Raw genomic sequence first — 14,924 nt, forward strand, 5'->3', positions numbered from 1 at the left:
TCTATTACTAATATGTCAGTTGTTGGATCTTTGAATTGCTAAGCTCACAGTATAAACTGTAAGATATATTTGGTTTATATACAGTTAGAATTTGCCATGCTATGTTATTTATAAAATGTAGCAGTGACCTGGTCAGATATTCCAGCAGATACTTCAGTTTTCAGCACAGACAGATAAAGGATATTCCTTCATGTCTTGTTTGAAGTGACTATTGTCTCCTACACCTGGTGATATACGGAACTTGAAAAGGAAAAGAATGCTCATGTGGCCCAGTATCTTACAGAGGAAGTTATAGCATTTATGATGGAAGGGTGGAAAGAAGTAAGATGTGTTCACCTGCTAGTCAAACCTAGGTGAAAGAGAAAAAAGTATCTGGAGATACTAACACCTAAATTATTATTACCTTCTGAACCCAAAAGGTGATTTGTCCACATGGCCTTGGGTATTTGCGCTGCTACTAAAAAGGGAAATGGGCAAAGAGATTTATCCAAATGTACTTTGGCTGACCAATACGTTAGCAAAGATGAGTCCTAGCATTCATGTCTTTCCAGCTCTGATGGGGTAATAATTATATCCATGTTGTTGCTGATATATGTTATAATATTAAAGCAGCTTTAATTACATTTTGAAGTCAGCTTTCTCGTTTGGAAGTTGTTCAGTCACTTAGGGTCACTTCTGTTAAATCTATACACCAGACATTTAAGAACTGAAATCAGCTACGTTCCCCATCTGTGTATTAGTCATTGTGCACATTCTTAGTGTTGTTGACAACCACTGAAAAACTTTGGCAGTGATTACTATTAGTTCTGAATAATCATGCAGAGCAATTAATGAGAATCTGATGATGATCACAGATCGTACTGACACGGACCAGATTGTGCCCATATTTATGCCACCATCAATCAGATGTAACTCCTTTGAAGTCCCTGTTGTTGCCTCTGATTGACATGGATCTAATTGTGAGCAAACTGCATGTATTGGATTCTGACATAAACATATGGCTTCCTGTCTGCTATTCTGTCCCAAAATCTCTCAAAATTTTTACATAGCTTGTTGCTGAACCTTAAACTTATCACATTTCCCAGTAGGTGTTGCTTTATTTAAATTACATTTCTGTAGATGAGGAAGCATCCAGGTGATTTCTGTTGCATTCCTTCAAGCATACTTGTTTTTCTGTCAATTCTGTCTGACATGCTATAGGGTTGCTGTATGTTTTTCTCACTGCTCTGTGGTTCAGTAAAAGAACTTTGTAGCATGTTTCCACCCCAACAGTCGATTAGCCAATTCACCCTCTCTTATAGGACCTGCTAGTAAGCACTCATCATGCTAATCCTATGTTTTGGCACTACAGCTGTTTTCTTGCTTTTTTTTGCTGTCCTCTGTCTTCATTTTGCACCAATTATCTACTTCGTCCTTCTTTTTCTGTATTTTACTGGTACTTTGGAGCTGCTTTCTCCTATCCCTACTTCCTCAGACAAATAGATTACTTTGCTGGTTAGGAACAATCATCTCTTTCTTTGATATGTGAAAAGAAGTTCTAATATTTGACTTGGATGGTTTTATTGTCAGTCCTGTATGGATTAGACCTGTGGACAGAAAAGGTTGTCTTACCCCTAAGAACAAGTAAGACAAACTGCACAAGGGCAGAGCAGCAATGGTTTTGATCAATGGAACTTAGAAGTAAATGGTTTCATCTTAGCTTTCATAAATGCCAGGGAGCCTTTTGCAGTTTAGCAGAGAAATTATTTTACACTGTCATAAAAAGCAGACCAGAACACTGGCCCAGCCAAGCTGTAGTCTGACTGAGAGCAGGGAAAAAAAAAAAAGGAAAAGAAGCTTTAATGGAGTAGTTTTGAACTCGTTTGCATGCCAGGCCAGAAATCATCCAGTTACTTCTGACATATGACCCACCTCTGTGGTAATACAGTGCATCCCACTCAGTCTAGAATAGTAACTGTGGCTTTTATCCCCAGCTGCTTTTTAGATTTTTAGGCACTGCACCAGAACCATTGCACTCAAGCTGAAGATAGTCTTATTTTAAATTTACATGATAAATCTATAACATTAAGTGAATAAAGGCTAGAAAGAGTGGTGTCTATCCACAGAGATGTTATTCAGTCTTTTTAAAAGATGTTTCAGTGTTTCATAATTACAGGTAGAGAATCCCATTCTCCACCATTTAATTCAATAAGTTTTAATTGCCTTGAAACCACAGAGTGTATTTAACTCTATTTTCTACTGCAACTCAATCTAGAAATACCTGTCCAGGGAAATCATTTCTAATAGTTGACATCTCATAATTCTAATGCAAAAAAACGTCATAATGAAGTCCAGTTTGTACAAGGAATAAGGTTCACTTTTCTATCCTGGGGATAGTTAAATATAGGAACAATTTACCTGACAGCATTCTGGATTCTCATCACTTCCATTCTTCAAGTAATAACTAAATTTCTTTGTAGAAGATGTACTATAGCTCAAACAAAATTTATGATCTTGATAGCAAAATTATTGGGTGAAGTCACACTGAAATAATCTTATTAATATCTTGCAGGTCTAAAATACCTGTTGTTTTTCAGTAACAAACAAGAATTCCTATTTGACCAGTCAGGAAAGTACACCAATAAATCTTAACCAGATTCAGAAACAAGTGGAGTGAGGGATTCTTCATATATTTATTGTTCAAAAACCAAATATATAGAAGGCTTGTATTCAGGATTTTTAGGTTACAACATATCCATTCATCAGATCATACATAAAACATGCTGGCATACCTCCCTGATATTTTGATAATATACTACAGTACAGTGGTCAGTTTTGGTGTCTGCTGTTTGGTATAGCCATGTTCAGTGAAGTTAAAAACGTGTGGTTGATCAACTTGTGCCAGGACCCACTGAGCCAGAGCCTTGCTTCTTCCCTAGAGTCATTCATTCCCCTAGAGCACAGTGAAGTTCCCGCATCTTTTTAAGTGAGCTACCTGTTTCATCCTCTATAGGTAAGCATAATTCTGTATTTTTCTGCTATGATTTTATTAGATCACTATCTGCTCATTTAATTCAGACTAACAGCATTAGCTCTGATTTAAATAATAATAACCCATAAAGCTATCACAATTACAGTTAGAAATGTGTTACAAAAGGAGAGAGAGAAATGCACTGTCCATGAATGACCTTTTGTCAGAAGATATGGTTTTATTCAGTTTAGGTGGCTTTAGGTAACAGTCACTTGATCTAAAGAAGTCACCTTTGGGTCCCATGAGTTCCCAACAGATTTCCAGAGTGTTCTGCCTGCTGCTGGCAGGTGCTACTCTAGAGATAACCATGTACCAAGCAACATGTTTGACAGGTTTGAATCAGTGTATGAGATTCTGTTCTCCTTGCCACAAGCTGGCGTTGAGCTGCCGAGAGAGTGGGAGCTGTGATTATTTACAAAAGTAACAAAATCTCACCCTATAATGTTAATAGCAATTTCTGTAAATTAAACATACAGAATTTGTAGTCCACCAGAGAGTGAACAAGTGAAAGTCCTATTCCTGCTATACAATTGTAAAGTGTACCATTAAGTATGGAGACATCAATTTCTTTGCATTACCTGTCCATTTGTTGAACTCGTATCAATAGCCAGAGAAGTAGTATTGTACAAGTCAGTGCAGGATCCAGGCCCACATTTCATCGCAGTCAAACATGAGAAGATTGAAGAGAACTGTATTCAGGGTGTGACTATTCAAAGCTACCCAAAAATAGATCATACTCTAGGGACACCTGTGCTACTAATTTTATAAAAGCAAAAAACCCCATGCTCAGGCTGTCAGTTGACTTAAATTTAATCCAAAAGGCAGGGGGTTTTCTTTCTACATAACTCTTCTTTTAGTTTGACCATCTGTGCAGTTAGAGGATGTTCTAGATATTTTTTTGTAGGCTAATTTAAAAAGGTTTAGGTCATATTCAGATTCTAATGCTGCTCTCAGTGTGGCACTGGTGTCTGGACCAAGGCAATCACCCACCTACAGCCACCTTTAAATAAAGTAGATGGTTGTGGTATTTATTATTACTTCTCTTTTCCTTCACCCAGCCAATTTTCTTCATCCCAGCAAAAAATGTCTAGGTGCGTTTTTAATTTTAACATAAAAAAAAAAGTGTATCTTTCTGTACTCTCTTTGAGCTAAAGATTTTCATCACCACAGAGTATCTGAAAATTCTGTGGGTCACCAGTAAAAGCAGGAATCCTTAATACTCATGCAATTCTCTGGGGAAATCTAAGACTCGTTCAACATTTCTGTGCCTCATTCAGAAAAACAACTATGTTGTGGCAATGCTGTACACTGAGGCTTTGTAATTTTCATATAACAGATTGTTTCAAATAAGTGTATAACAAATTTCTGCCTAAGTTTAATTTAGATGAACAGAATTACTTGTAACAGGTTTTCAGAGGCAACCATAGGCAGCACAGGCACTTAATATAGAAATACAGCTTCACTAACACCCAGGATTTAGTCTAAATTAGGCAGCCTAGATCTCACTAAAAGCCAGTAAGAGTAATTCACATTTTTATCTCTAACCTTCATCTTTCTCCATATTTAAATAAATATATCGAAGACTATTAGAAATAGCATAAATTGGGTATTGTCTTACTGATTCGTAATTTCCATGTATACCATTAGGTGGCAGGGAACAATAAAGATTTATTTGATGAAATACATATTTGGAAATACAGATCTATCAGATTGTTCTCTCCACCCTTTTTGAATCAGATTTCCTACTGTGAACTGTCAAGAGCTTTGTTTAGCTAAATATTAAATGACTTACCAACAGGGCTCATTGCTTTCATCAAAACTGCTTCAGATTTCACTGCTGTGCAATCCTTTTGTGAAATGAGGAAAAAAAATACCCCACAGAAGGCATAGTCATCTCACTGGGGGTTCTTTAAAAATTAAATACCACCGCAGTTGTATATCTACTTCTAATCTTTACTTCTGCTTCTGGTCAAGCTAAATCTAACTGCTGGAATTAGTCCCTAGGCCAGTCCAGCTCAGTGGGCATTGGTGGAAGGCAAGAAAGCTTATTATTCTTTTGGGAGCCTTGATTCTAAACTAGTTGTAAGACAAAAACTAGCTTTTGTCTGTGTCCAGCTACAAATAGACACTTTTTACATAGCGTAGGTACAAGATGATTGAACTGACAAGGTTTAGATACCCAGGCTGACAGACAGGTGGGTGCATGTAAAAAGATAGGGAATTTATACTGCCAGCAACTTTTGTTTCTCTAAATCTAGGTGGTTGCTGATATTAGAACTGCAGTGGATGTCACTGGTGAAAGGGTAGGTGGCAAGAATCACAGGGCAAGACTTGTCTGCTTAATAACTCACTGTATGATTGACGTATGGGAAGTTAATTGCACTACTAGTGACTCTGTAGGAGATAAGGAAACCCATGCTCAGCATTTCCCAGAGACATGGACTTAAGTCCCTTGCAAGAGTAGCCCCTAAGAAATTTATTCTTATTCCCTCAAACTCTTCTCGTGTTGTCAGTAGGAACTGCACCATATTGTCACAATGTGCTTAAATGGAAAGTCCCAGAGCAGATTTTTTCCATATGTTTATAAGAAAGAAGTAACAATTCCAGAAAATATTATACAGCTGCAGTTTGCCATTCCCACTTGTTAAATTCACACTTGAAAGAAGGAAAAGCACAGGAGGGACATTTTCTTCATTTGTTATTGGTTAGTCTGATATGCAGAGAAATTCTGCTCAATGCAGTTTTAACGTGGCTGTGTGAGTGACAGTAGAGAGACTGAAATTCATTATTCATGGAAAAATGTGTGGTGCCAACTCACAGAACTCTTACAATGTGTATCTTTTGTGCCAGACAATTGCCTCTGGAAGCAAGGAGCCCTTTGTTCCCCCAATTCAGTCCTGGCATTACCTGAAAACACTGACAGTAAGTACACAGGTTGTAATCCCAGTTTACATGTCTGCTTAAATTAGAATTCAGTATTGTAGTCTTTGAGTTTTAGTCCCTATATTGTATCCACACAGTTCAGACATAGGCAATCTTGTGGGAAACCGTGTATCCAAACATGAATCTTCTATAGTTAAAAATACCAAACCCAATAATAATGATGGTACTGCAAGGTGACTTAGACAACAGATTCTATTAACTTGGATTGCAGAAAATCAGATTCCTTTGAAATATAAATACTCCATGCCTGTGCATATCATAGTCCCATGGCCACCATGGCTATCAGTATAAAGGGTGGGTCGTCTTCAACAGCCATTTGTTTCCTTCACAAATAATAGATACAGATTTTAGAAAGCTGTAAAATAGGATTGAATCTAATTCAGCATGCTGTCAGCCTTATCATCTGACAGTAGTCTTGGTACTCCAAATGGATTAGTCGAGCAGTCAATCTATAGATCACCCTACCCAGTTTCTACCATTTTACTGTGTCGATCATGGAAAGATCTACAGGAAAGATCTCCCAGGAAAGATGCAATAAAGCCCTGGAGATCGTGGGAGAGGGGCTGCAGTGTGTTAGAAGGTTGTGCTTGGATTCTGTGTGAAATCAAACAGGCAATATTTTTTCTAGTGCACTGTGAGCCACTCAAAAGTAAAAAATTGCTGTCTTTGGCAGACTTGTTGAGAAACGGGACTCACTAAACAAGTGTGTCTCTCAGAGGGAATTGTGTTCAGTGGAGCTGTGCAGGCTTTCTGCTGTGAACAGGTAGGTGCCATGCAGTGCCATGCAATGCAAGCTGTGTACACAGTACAATTTGCCCCTGGAGTCCTTGGCACACTGTGAGCCCCATGGAATGATCTTTGCTTGCACACTCTAATGCTGCTCCTGTGCTTTCACAGTGCCTGTTAGTACACTGGTTAATGCTGTTGGTTTGGTCTGGGCAGAGGTGATTTATTTATCTTTGTGGGAAAGGGAGGAACAACCATAAAGATTAAGTTGATCACTTATTGTGCCTTATGTTTTTAAAATCACAGGTAAGCATCATGAAGTATTTGGATCTTCAGAAAGGAAAGGTGTTGCCAGTCTGCATAACTCAAATGTGAGTTACCACATGCCTGAAGCTAGGAAACACTATTTATCTGTTATCAGTCTATTTTCCTTTTGTACTTCACAGTTTTATCAGAAATGTCAAGAGCTGCATACTCAGGCCATATCCTGAAGATTTCCATTTGTGCCTTTGGTCCTTTCACTGTTTTACAATCAGATGTGAAAGTCTGCCCCAGAAGAACATACGTACGTTCTGAGATATTGTCATATTTTAAGAATGCAAGGACCTAAACAAGATTCAGTCTTACTGCATCCCTCTTAGAATTTACAGTTGTTTGCAAGAGTGGACACAAACAATTTTTTGATTTCTCCTGAGCTATGTCCAGGAGGACAAAGTTCAGCACCCTTTGCAGGATTTTGCATCTTCCATCTAATTTCTGAGGTAAATGTAATAAAGACAAGAACTTGAAAAATTATCTGCCTCAGCAAAAAAAGAAAAAAATTATTTCTATTCTGTATCATCTCCTTTTTACAGAAAGCATCAAACAGCTTGGTTTTGTTTTTATTGAAGTGTCTGTGCAATAAACTGTAGATTTGTACTTTCTAGTGCTTTCTTCTAGGATCGCTCAGTAACTTAAATATATTTCAGAATGCATGGAAGGGATAATATTTAACTGTAAGATAGGAGGAAAACCCTTGGTCTGAACTAACTCAGATTAATGAATGAAAACATTTTCCTTTGAAAGGAAGATCTCAGGCAGGACAGTAGAAGCAGGTGAGTTGGAAAAGTCTAAACATTCAGGAGATCAACAGAACAAAGTGTGTTTCCTAGGCATATGACGAATTTGTGGAGACTCGTGCTCTCTAACATCTTACTTTGTCTTCTCTGCTAGGCTTCTCACGTCACCCAGAAGTGAGATTAGTGGAAAGGAAGAAGTGTGCTTTCTTAGTACATTTTCCCTAGCATACTGAGAAGATGATAACAAGAAGTAGGATGAAACAGAAAACAGGAGTGGTTTTGCTCTGGTCTGCAAGATTTACATTGCAGTAGAAGAATGCCTAGGGTTGTTTTCCTTCAAATGTGCCAAGAGGTGGTACAAGACCTACCGATGGTTTCATATATATTGTTAAAGCTACTGCCTACGACTGCACACATTCAGCTTCTTGTGAAAGAATGTTATGGGCAAGACCAAAGGAAAAATTACTCTTGCAAGCAATGCTCTACTTGCCCAAAACAAACAACAGCTAGGGTGGCTTGTGTAGCAATTTGTAGGAGGAGGTCTGAGAATTTTCATCCTTTCTTTAAGGCTGGGATCTAGGAAACTAACCTGAAGGGTAAGAGAGGAAGAAGGATGCAGCTGCAGAACAAAATAAAAAGACTAACTAATAAGGAATAATTTGATAAATGAATTGTGAATTTTCACTAATGGAAAGTGATGTGAAAAAGCAGGCAGATGATGGAGTGGCAAAAGAGAAAATTAGGGAAGCCAGTTGCAACAGAGGAGAGGAAGATATGATAGAGATAGCTAAGAGGTGGAGTCTCAGGTAGAGCAATGAAGCCTTATATGATACTGACATAGAATAGGAAACAAAATGACCTCCAGGTGAAGGAGAGAACAGATGGAGCAAATCTGAAGTTCACTTCTGTAACAGAGAGATTCATCCTCTGACTCAAGCAGGTCAAGTGAGCATAATATTAGATCGTCAGTCAAAAACAAGAAAATGAGATGTAAACCAGAAGTTGAAAACTATCAGAATAGGAATGGTAGGAGGGGCTGACAGAGGCAGATGGATATGGGACACAACTGTTGTCTATAAATATCTTGGATGAACACACTGAGTGAGAAAAGCTATTTGAATTGATGTTGGTACAAGAAAGAATGTGCATATAATAGCTGTTAATAATGTAGAAATGGAATTAGAAAGTTCTGGAGTTAGGGAGTTCCTAACCATCAGATCAGGAGGTTCTGTCCCATTATGTATAGGGTATGCAAATACATCCTAGATTATCGTCAGGTGGAGCTTGATACGTTTTGGGATGCAATCACATACAAGATCAATATCCATGATGAGTGAGACCAGATTGGATGTTGTAGGAGGACCTTCCTAGTCCCTGCCCTAATTTTATTTTCCTAATAATGATGCTATTGACTCATATATATTGACCAGGACAGGTGCAGACAGACACTTATTTGCCTCACTCACTTTCCAAGCCAACTGGATGCCACCCACCTCTGGAATCTGTGTATCTGGAGAGGCCCAGGGCCGTACCCAAGTTGTTAAATCTGTGCAAATACATGACTTTCAGATCTGAACTGGCTTGCTTTTGCCTAACTTGGAGTGTGGGCGAGGGAGTCCACACCTATCTATACACCCTCAGAAGGCTGTGCAGGGCTCACATGTTCAGTGTCTCAGAGGAGTGTGAAAACTACTTAGATTAAGGGTGCAGGGGCTGTACAAGCTGATGTAGCAGGGTTGAGGGGACTCAAGATCTTGGAAGAAATGTAGTAGCAACATCTGCCATCCAGCAGCATGCTCAGGAGCTGCATGCAAAATCTCTCCGGTCACTCATGTATGGCAATGGGATGTTTGGGGGCAGACTAGTCTGATACACCAACATTGTGTAGCGTGTCACCAGTAATGTCACCTTACTCTTACATCTCTGATTGCCCTCTCCTCACCTGTGCTTTCCTAGACAACACTGCACAGTGGAGATGTTTCCTCCTGGTAAAGTATCCCTTCCTTGACTGTAATCATACTTCATGTTGTGCTCCCAGGAGTTGCATTGCTCCTCAACAAATGTACAACCCCCTGCTCATGCTGCAGTGGTCACAGCCATCTGCTGCATCATGTTCCAATGCACTGAATGATGCTTGTATATTTAGAAGCAAATGTTTGTCTATTATAGGCCCATGACAGGTTATTTTTTATTGCTAATAAGATCCTGATAGAGAAAGATTATTAGACCCTTCACTGTGTGGTCGTTTGCATAAACAAGACATTTATTTTTCACACTAAATTTCCATTGTGCCCTCCCAGTAAAAATCTATGGTTTGTGAGTGCGCGTGGGTCGAGCTGTTTCCGCTGTGACTGAAATGAGACCATTCCCACGCTACTTGAAGCTTTGCATTCTTGGCTCCTGAGATTATCTGCTAGCAGATAGCTGTGGCCGTGTCTTCCTTTGATGAAGATGTTCTTATCTTAGCTGAGATGTGCAGTGCTTCATCTTGCAACATTTCTGCTACCCCCCCAGGCAGAGAAAGAGAGAGAGAGAGAACACAGTAAGAATGACAACTTGTACTTTCCAAATCACAGCCTCATAAGGACAACAGTTGATAACAAGCCCAAGCAAAACTGAACTACTGACTCACCCTCCTCTCTCCTGGCCTACTGGGAAAGATTGAGGATTTCTGTACAATTGGTAACACTGTCTTCAATGGGATCCTTTTTTTGTCATTAAAGGAGCTGAAGCTCCTTTAGACTATAAATTTATTATAGAAACTTGTCTCCTTTTTTTTCCCTGAGTTAGACTGCTTTGATCAACAGACCTGTGGTAGAAATGGTGCATATGTTTTATTTCCTTGTGTGCCTATATTAATATGAAGTACAGAACTGCGTTTTTCACATAGCCATACCCTACAACAGTGGCTCGTCTGCAAATAAAATTATGTCTGAGCCTGAGAGCATGACTTGCAAGTGCTTTCTAGCAAAAGTGAAATTTTAGGTTTTGAATGAAATAGCTTTGTTTCTACAAAAGAGGTAATAAGGGCATTCCACTTGAAAAATAAACAAACAAACACACAAAAAGAAACAGCATAGAAATATTGATGCAGATATAGATAGCGCATAGATTTAAGAATGACCTATATGTGACTTCTTAGTGGTTTCTGAGCAGGTGAATAAAATCAGAGAACTATCTTTTTTTCCAAGCCTATACCAGGTTTCAGTAATTAGAAATACATGTTTAGGTTAAAGCACAAGTCTAAAACATATTGTTTAAAGACTAAGACTGGAAATCCAAGCACACTTCTAATGTTAATTAGAAAATGTTAAAGTTTATGTTGCAGGTGTAAATCAGATCCAGATCACTTCTGTATATGTCGTAGAGGTGGGATTAATCTTACTTTTACCATCTGAAAGTTAGACAATGAATCACAAATAGTTAGGTGGCTTCCGTAGCTGTATCAATAGGCAGAGGTAAAGCAATTCATAGTGTGGTTCATTCAAAATTAAGGCAGGTGTGAGAGAAGGGAGGCAAACCTCCCTCAAAGCATATCTCTCTCTCTGTGCTCTAGGGAGAGTGCAAGTGACTCTCTTGCAAGTCAAGCACTGACTTGCAAGTTGGGTCCCACCGTAGCAAATGACATGTTTTTTTTACTCAATGCTTACTAAATCTTACTCTTCAGTATCTTCCTTTTTATCCTTTCCCTGAAATGTGTAAGCCTCTGCACTATTTTAGTCTATGCTGTTGAATATAGCATAGAATACTGAATTTATTAATTTTCAGTATGACTTTCTAATGTGCTCAAGTATAATATTTGTTAGCTCTTTACAAACACTGATTAATATCTTCAAGGATGTGCCACAAAAAAAAAAAAAAGCAATATTATTACAACTTCTTTTTATAAAAGAGGAATGAAAGTGTCAAGATTAGAATTGTTGAGAACTTCCCTGAACTTCCGGTGTGCACCGACTGATTTTTTAGTTCTTGCAGCACTATACATTATTTTAGAAGTGTGAGACACAGCCTACTGGGACCTGGATTGCAACTGTGAGAGCCTAGTGACTTCTGCAAACCACCCTTTCCCAGGCCTTGTGTTTACCACTGTGAAAAACAAAAAACTTTCACTCCAGTTAATGCTGTTAGTTACAGCCTTTTTCTGGGACAATACCAGTCTGGAATAATGTCACCTGAATTTACTTGGCTGGCCCACACTCTGTAAGGCATCATTTGTCCAATTTAACTGTAGGAGCATTGCTTCTGTCACTGTAGATCCATTTTAATCCATATCCTGCAATGTTAGTGCTGCAACAAAAGCAGCTGAGCCTTAGCTGACAGCAGCCTCCTCCATTGCACAGTCATCACAAATTTCATCAGCACAGGCCATTCTTTGCCCCAAGTAAGGCAGGGAGTCCTGAGGGGCAACCACAGGAGTCTGTAATCAAATCACTAAAAGAGCTTATGATAATATTCCAAAGGAGGATGGAGTAAGATTTTGCAAGAAAACAGAATTTACTTTTTCATTCTTGATTTTGCAAATATAGGTTTCTTCCAAAATTTTAAAAATATTGTGGTACACTGTTTTGAACAAATCAGCAACTAGGAGAGGAGAGATGTCTCTGAGTGAAAGCTCTGCCTGGGTCGTCAGCAGTGCTAGGTGCTTTATTTGGCAGGTTTCCATCAGCTCAGCTCACACTCTAGGTGATGGCGATACTGTCATCTCCTGGGCACTAGAGGGAGATGGATACACGTACTTTGTTGGTGTATTCCATAGCTGGAGAAACAATGCTTCTGGTTTCAATTCCAGAAGATAAAATAAGTGATAAGTGGTGACAAGCCTTTCTCTCCTCATTGTTTCTCTCTCCCTCTTTTTTTTTTTTTTTTTTTTTTTTTTTTTTTTTTTTTTTTTTTGAGGGGGCAGTGGGAGGGGAGCAAGGATTTTCCCTTGCCTTCCTTTTGTCTTCAGTTCTATCTCTACTTCTTCATTCCTTTGGTTTCTAAAGGCTATTTTGTGCTGTGCCTTTCCACCTTCCAGGGAGAACTCCTGCTTTTGCTCCTACTGTCTGCTCATGATCCCTCACCTCTCTTGTTTTTGCCTGTTTGTTGTACCTGCATAGCTTACACCTTCATAGGCAGTTTATTTACAGTAGATACAGATTCTTACTCTGTCCTCAGCAAAACAGTGCTATCTCAGCCTCTTTGAACAGCATACCAAGAAAATGATTATTACAGCTCATGCTCCATCTGTGATCAGGTGTGTGACATGGGGAATGTTTGCTTATATTGAGCATTAGCTCAAGGTTGTTGAGTTTTTTAGTTGCATATGGACTAAAGATGTGTTTTGTTAATGACCTGTTGAAAGGCTGACTCTTGTATTCAGAGAACAGTGAGATGAGGTCCATGAGCATCAGATCTTGTGGGAGTTCCCTCTGAAAACTAGTATTTGCCTTCGTGGCATAAGGTCAAATCATCTTGAAAACCCAAGCTGTTGACTGTGATCTTCACTGTGGAGCACTAGGCGTTCTTTTCAGACAACTGGTTACATAGACACACACCAGGCTAAGAGCCATCAGCAAACACAGCACTGTCTTCTGGGTGAGCCAAGCCATGGGAACTTGCTGGCATTGTGCCCTCCAATTCAAGGAGAGTTGAATTGAAGCCATTGTATATCTTATAGATAGTCAAAGACCTTGCAGTAGATTTTGATAAGAAGTAAAGTTGTGAACAGAGACTGTCTGGTATGTTCTCAGCAGCCTGAATTTCAGGCTACTGAACCATGAACCCTGTCCTGGGTTTAGGTTGTTGGTGAGTCACTAAGCAGGACTTTGGTTTATGAAAGTAAGCTGGACTCTACACAGAAATGAGCTCTGTTAATTAGTCTTCCTCTCCTGCTTTTTTTGATCTCCCTTGCTGGTCCTCTCTCTAAGCCCCCATGACTGTTTCTCATTTTGCATGTTTTCTGTATTTTTTTACCTCTGTCTAAAATACCTCACTCTTCCCACTGAGCTGAGGGTATTTCTTCCCCTCTCTGCTCTCTTCACAATGGCAGTGGAAGCACTGAGATAAGAACAGGGATCCTCTTCCCATTCCTGTTGCAGAAGCTGCTGCATGTGCAAGGTTAGCTGAGTCCTGCTCCTTTCACCCTGGCCTGCACTGCACTTTCATTGTGCACGTGGAGCATCTGTTGCAGAGGTAGAAGCTGTTAGGACTTGGGGGGTTTTTGAGGGAGAGAAATTTGTATGTCCACTACCAAATGATATTGTTAATACCAAACGTACAAATACCATTTTGGGATGTATACTGCTTGGTTAAATTTTAAGAACAGACAAAAATCAAATGTCTGGAACTGCTGCTTTCATTCAGCATCACAAATAACTAATCATGGAATATCCTGTTGTCATGCACCAATTGGTCTGTGGCAATACAAATTGAGCCTTTTAACAAAAAACCCTACAGAAAACTTCTACTCTGAGGGCTTTCCATGGAAAATATCTGTCCAAAAATCTTCACTTCTGAAAGGTTTGGTTAGCTTGTAAGGTAAGAAGGTGAGTCTTTTTGACTGTAGAGGTTGTTACCTCCAAGATCACTAGTACCCAGGGATTTAGTTGGTTCGTATTGTTTGGGGGTTGCTTTTTTGCCCTTATTTCCACAATTTATTCCTCAGTTACCAAAGTGGGGGGAAAATGTGTAGGCTTTTGTCAAAACTGGTAGGTAGTAAACTCTTATTATTATTTGAACTTCTTTCCTTGATTGACTTTAAAAGAAAGTCCTTTCAACATCCATCTCTGTTGATGTCCATTTATGTATATATACATATATATCTAAATAGAGTTCTCTTTCTTATAATTTTAGCTTGACCTTCTAAGGAAGTGTTCATTAAGCTATCATACTCTTTCTCCTCTTGTCTAACTACCTGCCTGTCAGTACCCATGTGGTGAATTAGAGACCCCTTGCCAAACAAAACTAGATTGGACCCACTACTGAAAAAAATCAGAAATTAATTCCTCTAAGTTTCATGGAAACTGTTGGCAGAGGAATGGGACAGGTAAAGGATTCAAATACCTTCCATTACAGAAGATAACATTTAAGCTCAATGTTTTTTTTTTATCCTGACAGATGACAAGTCAGCACACACGTTCTGTCTCTTCCCCAGCCATGGATGGGAGGCAGCAAGATGTTGAGGAGAATGCTGCAGCGTACTTGGA

The sequence above is a fragment of the Myiozetetes cayanensis genome, unplaced genomic scaffold (genome assembly GCF_022539395.1).
Source record: "Myiozetetes cayanensis isolate MyiCay16 unplaced genomic scaffold, myiCay2020 scf2-11, whole genome shotgun sequence".
In the NCBI taxonomy this organism is placed as follows: domain Eukaryota; kingdom Metazoa; phylum Chordata; class Aves; order Passeriformes; family Tyrannidae; genus Myiozetetes; species Myiozetetes cayanensis.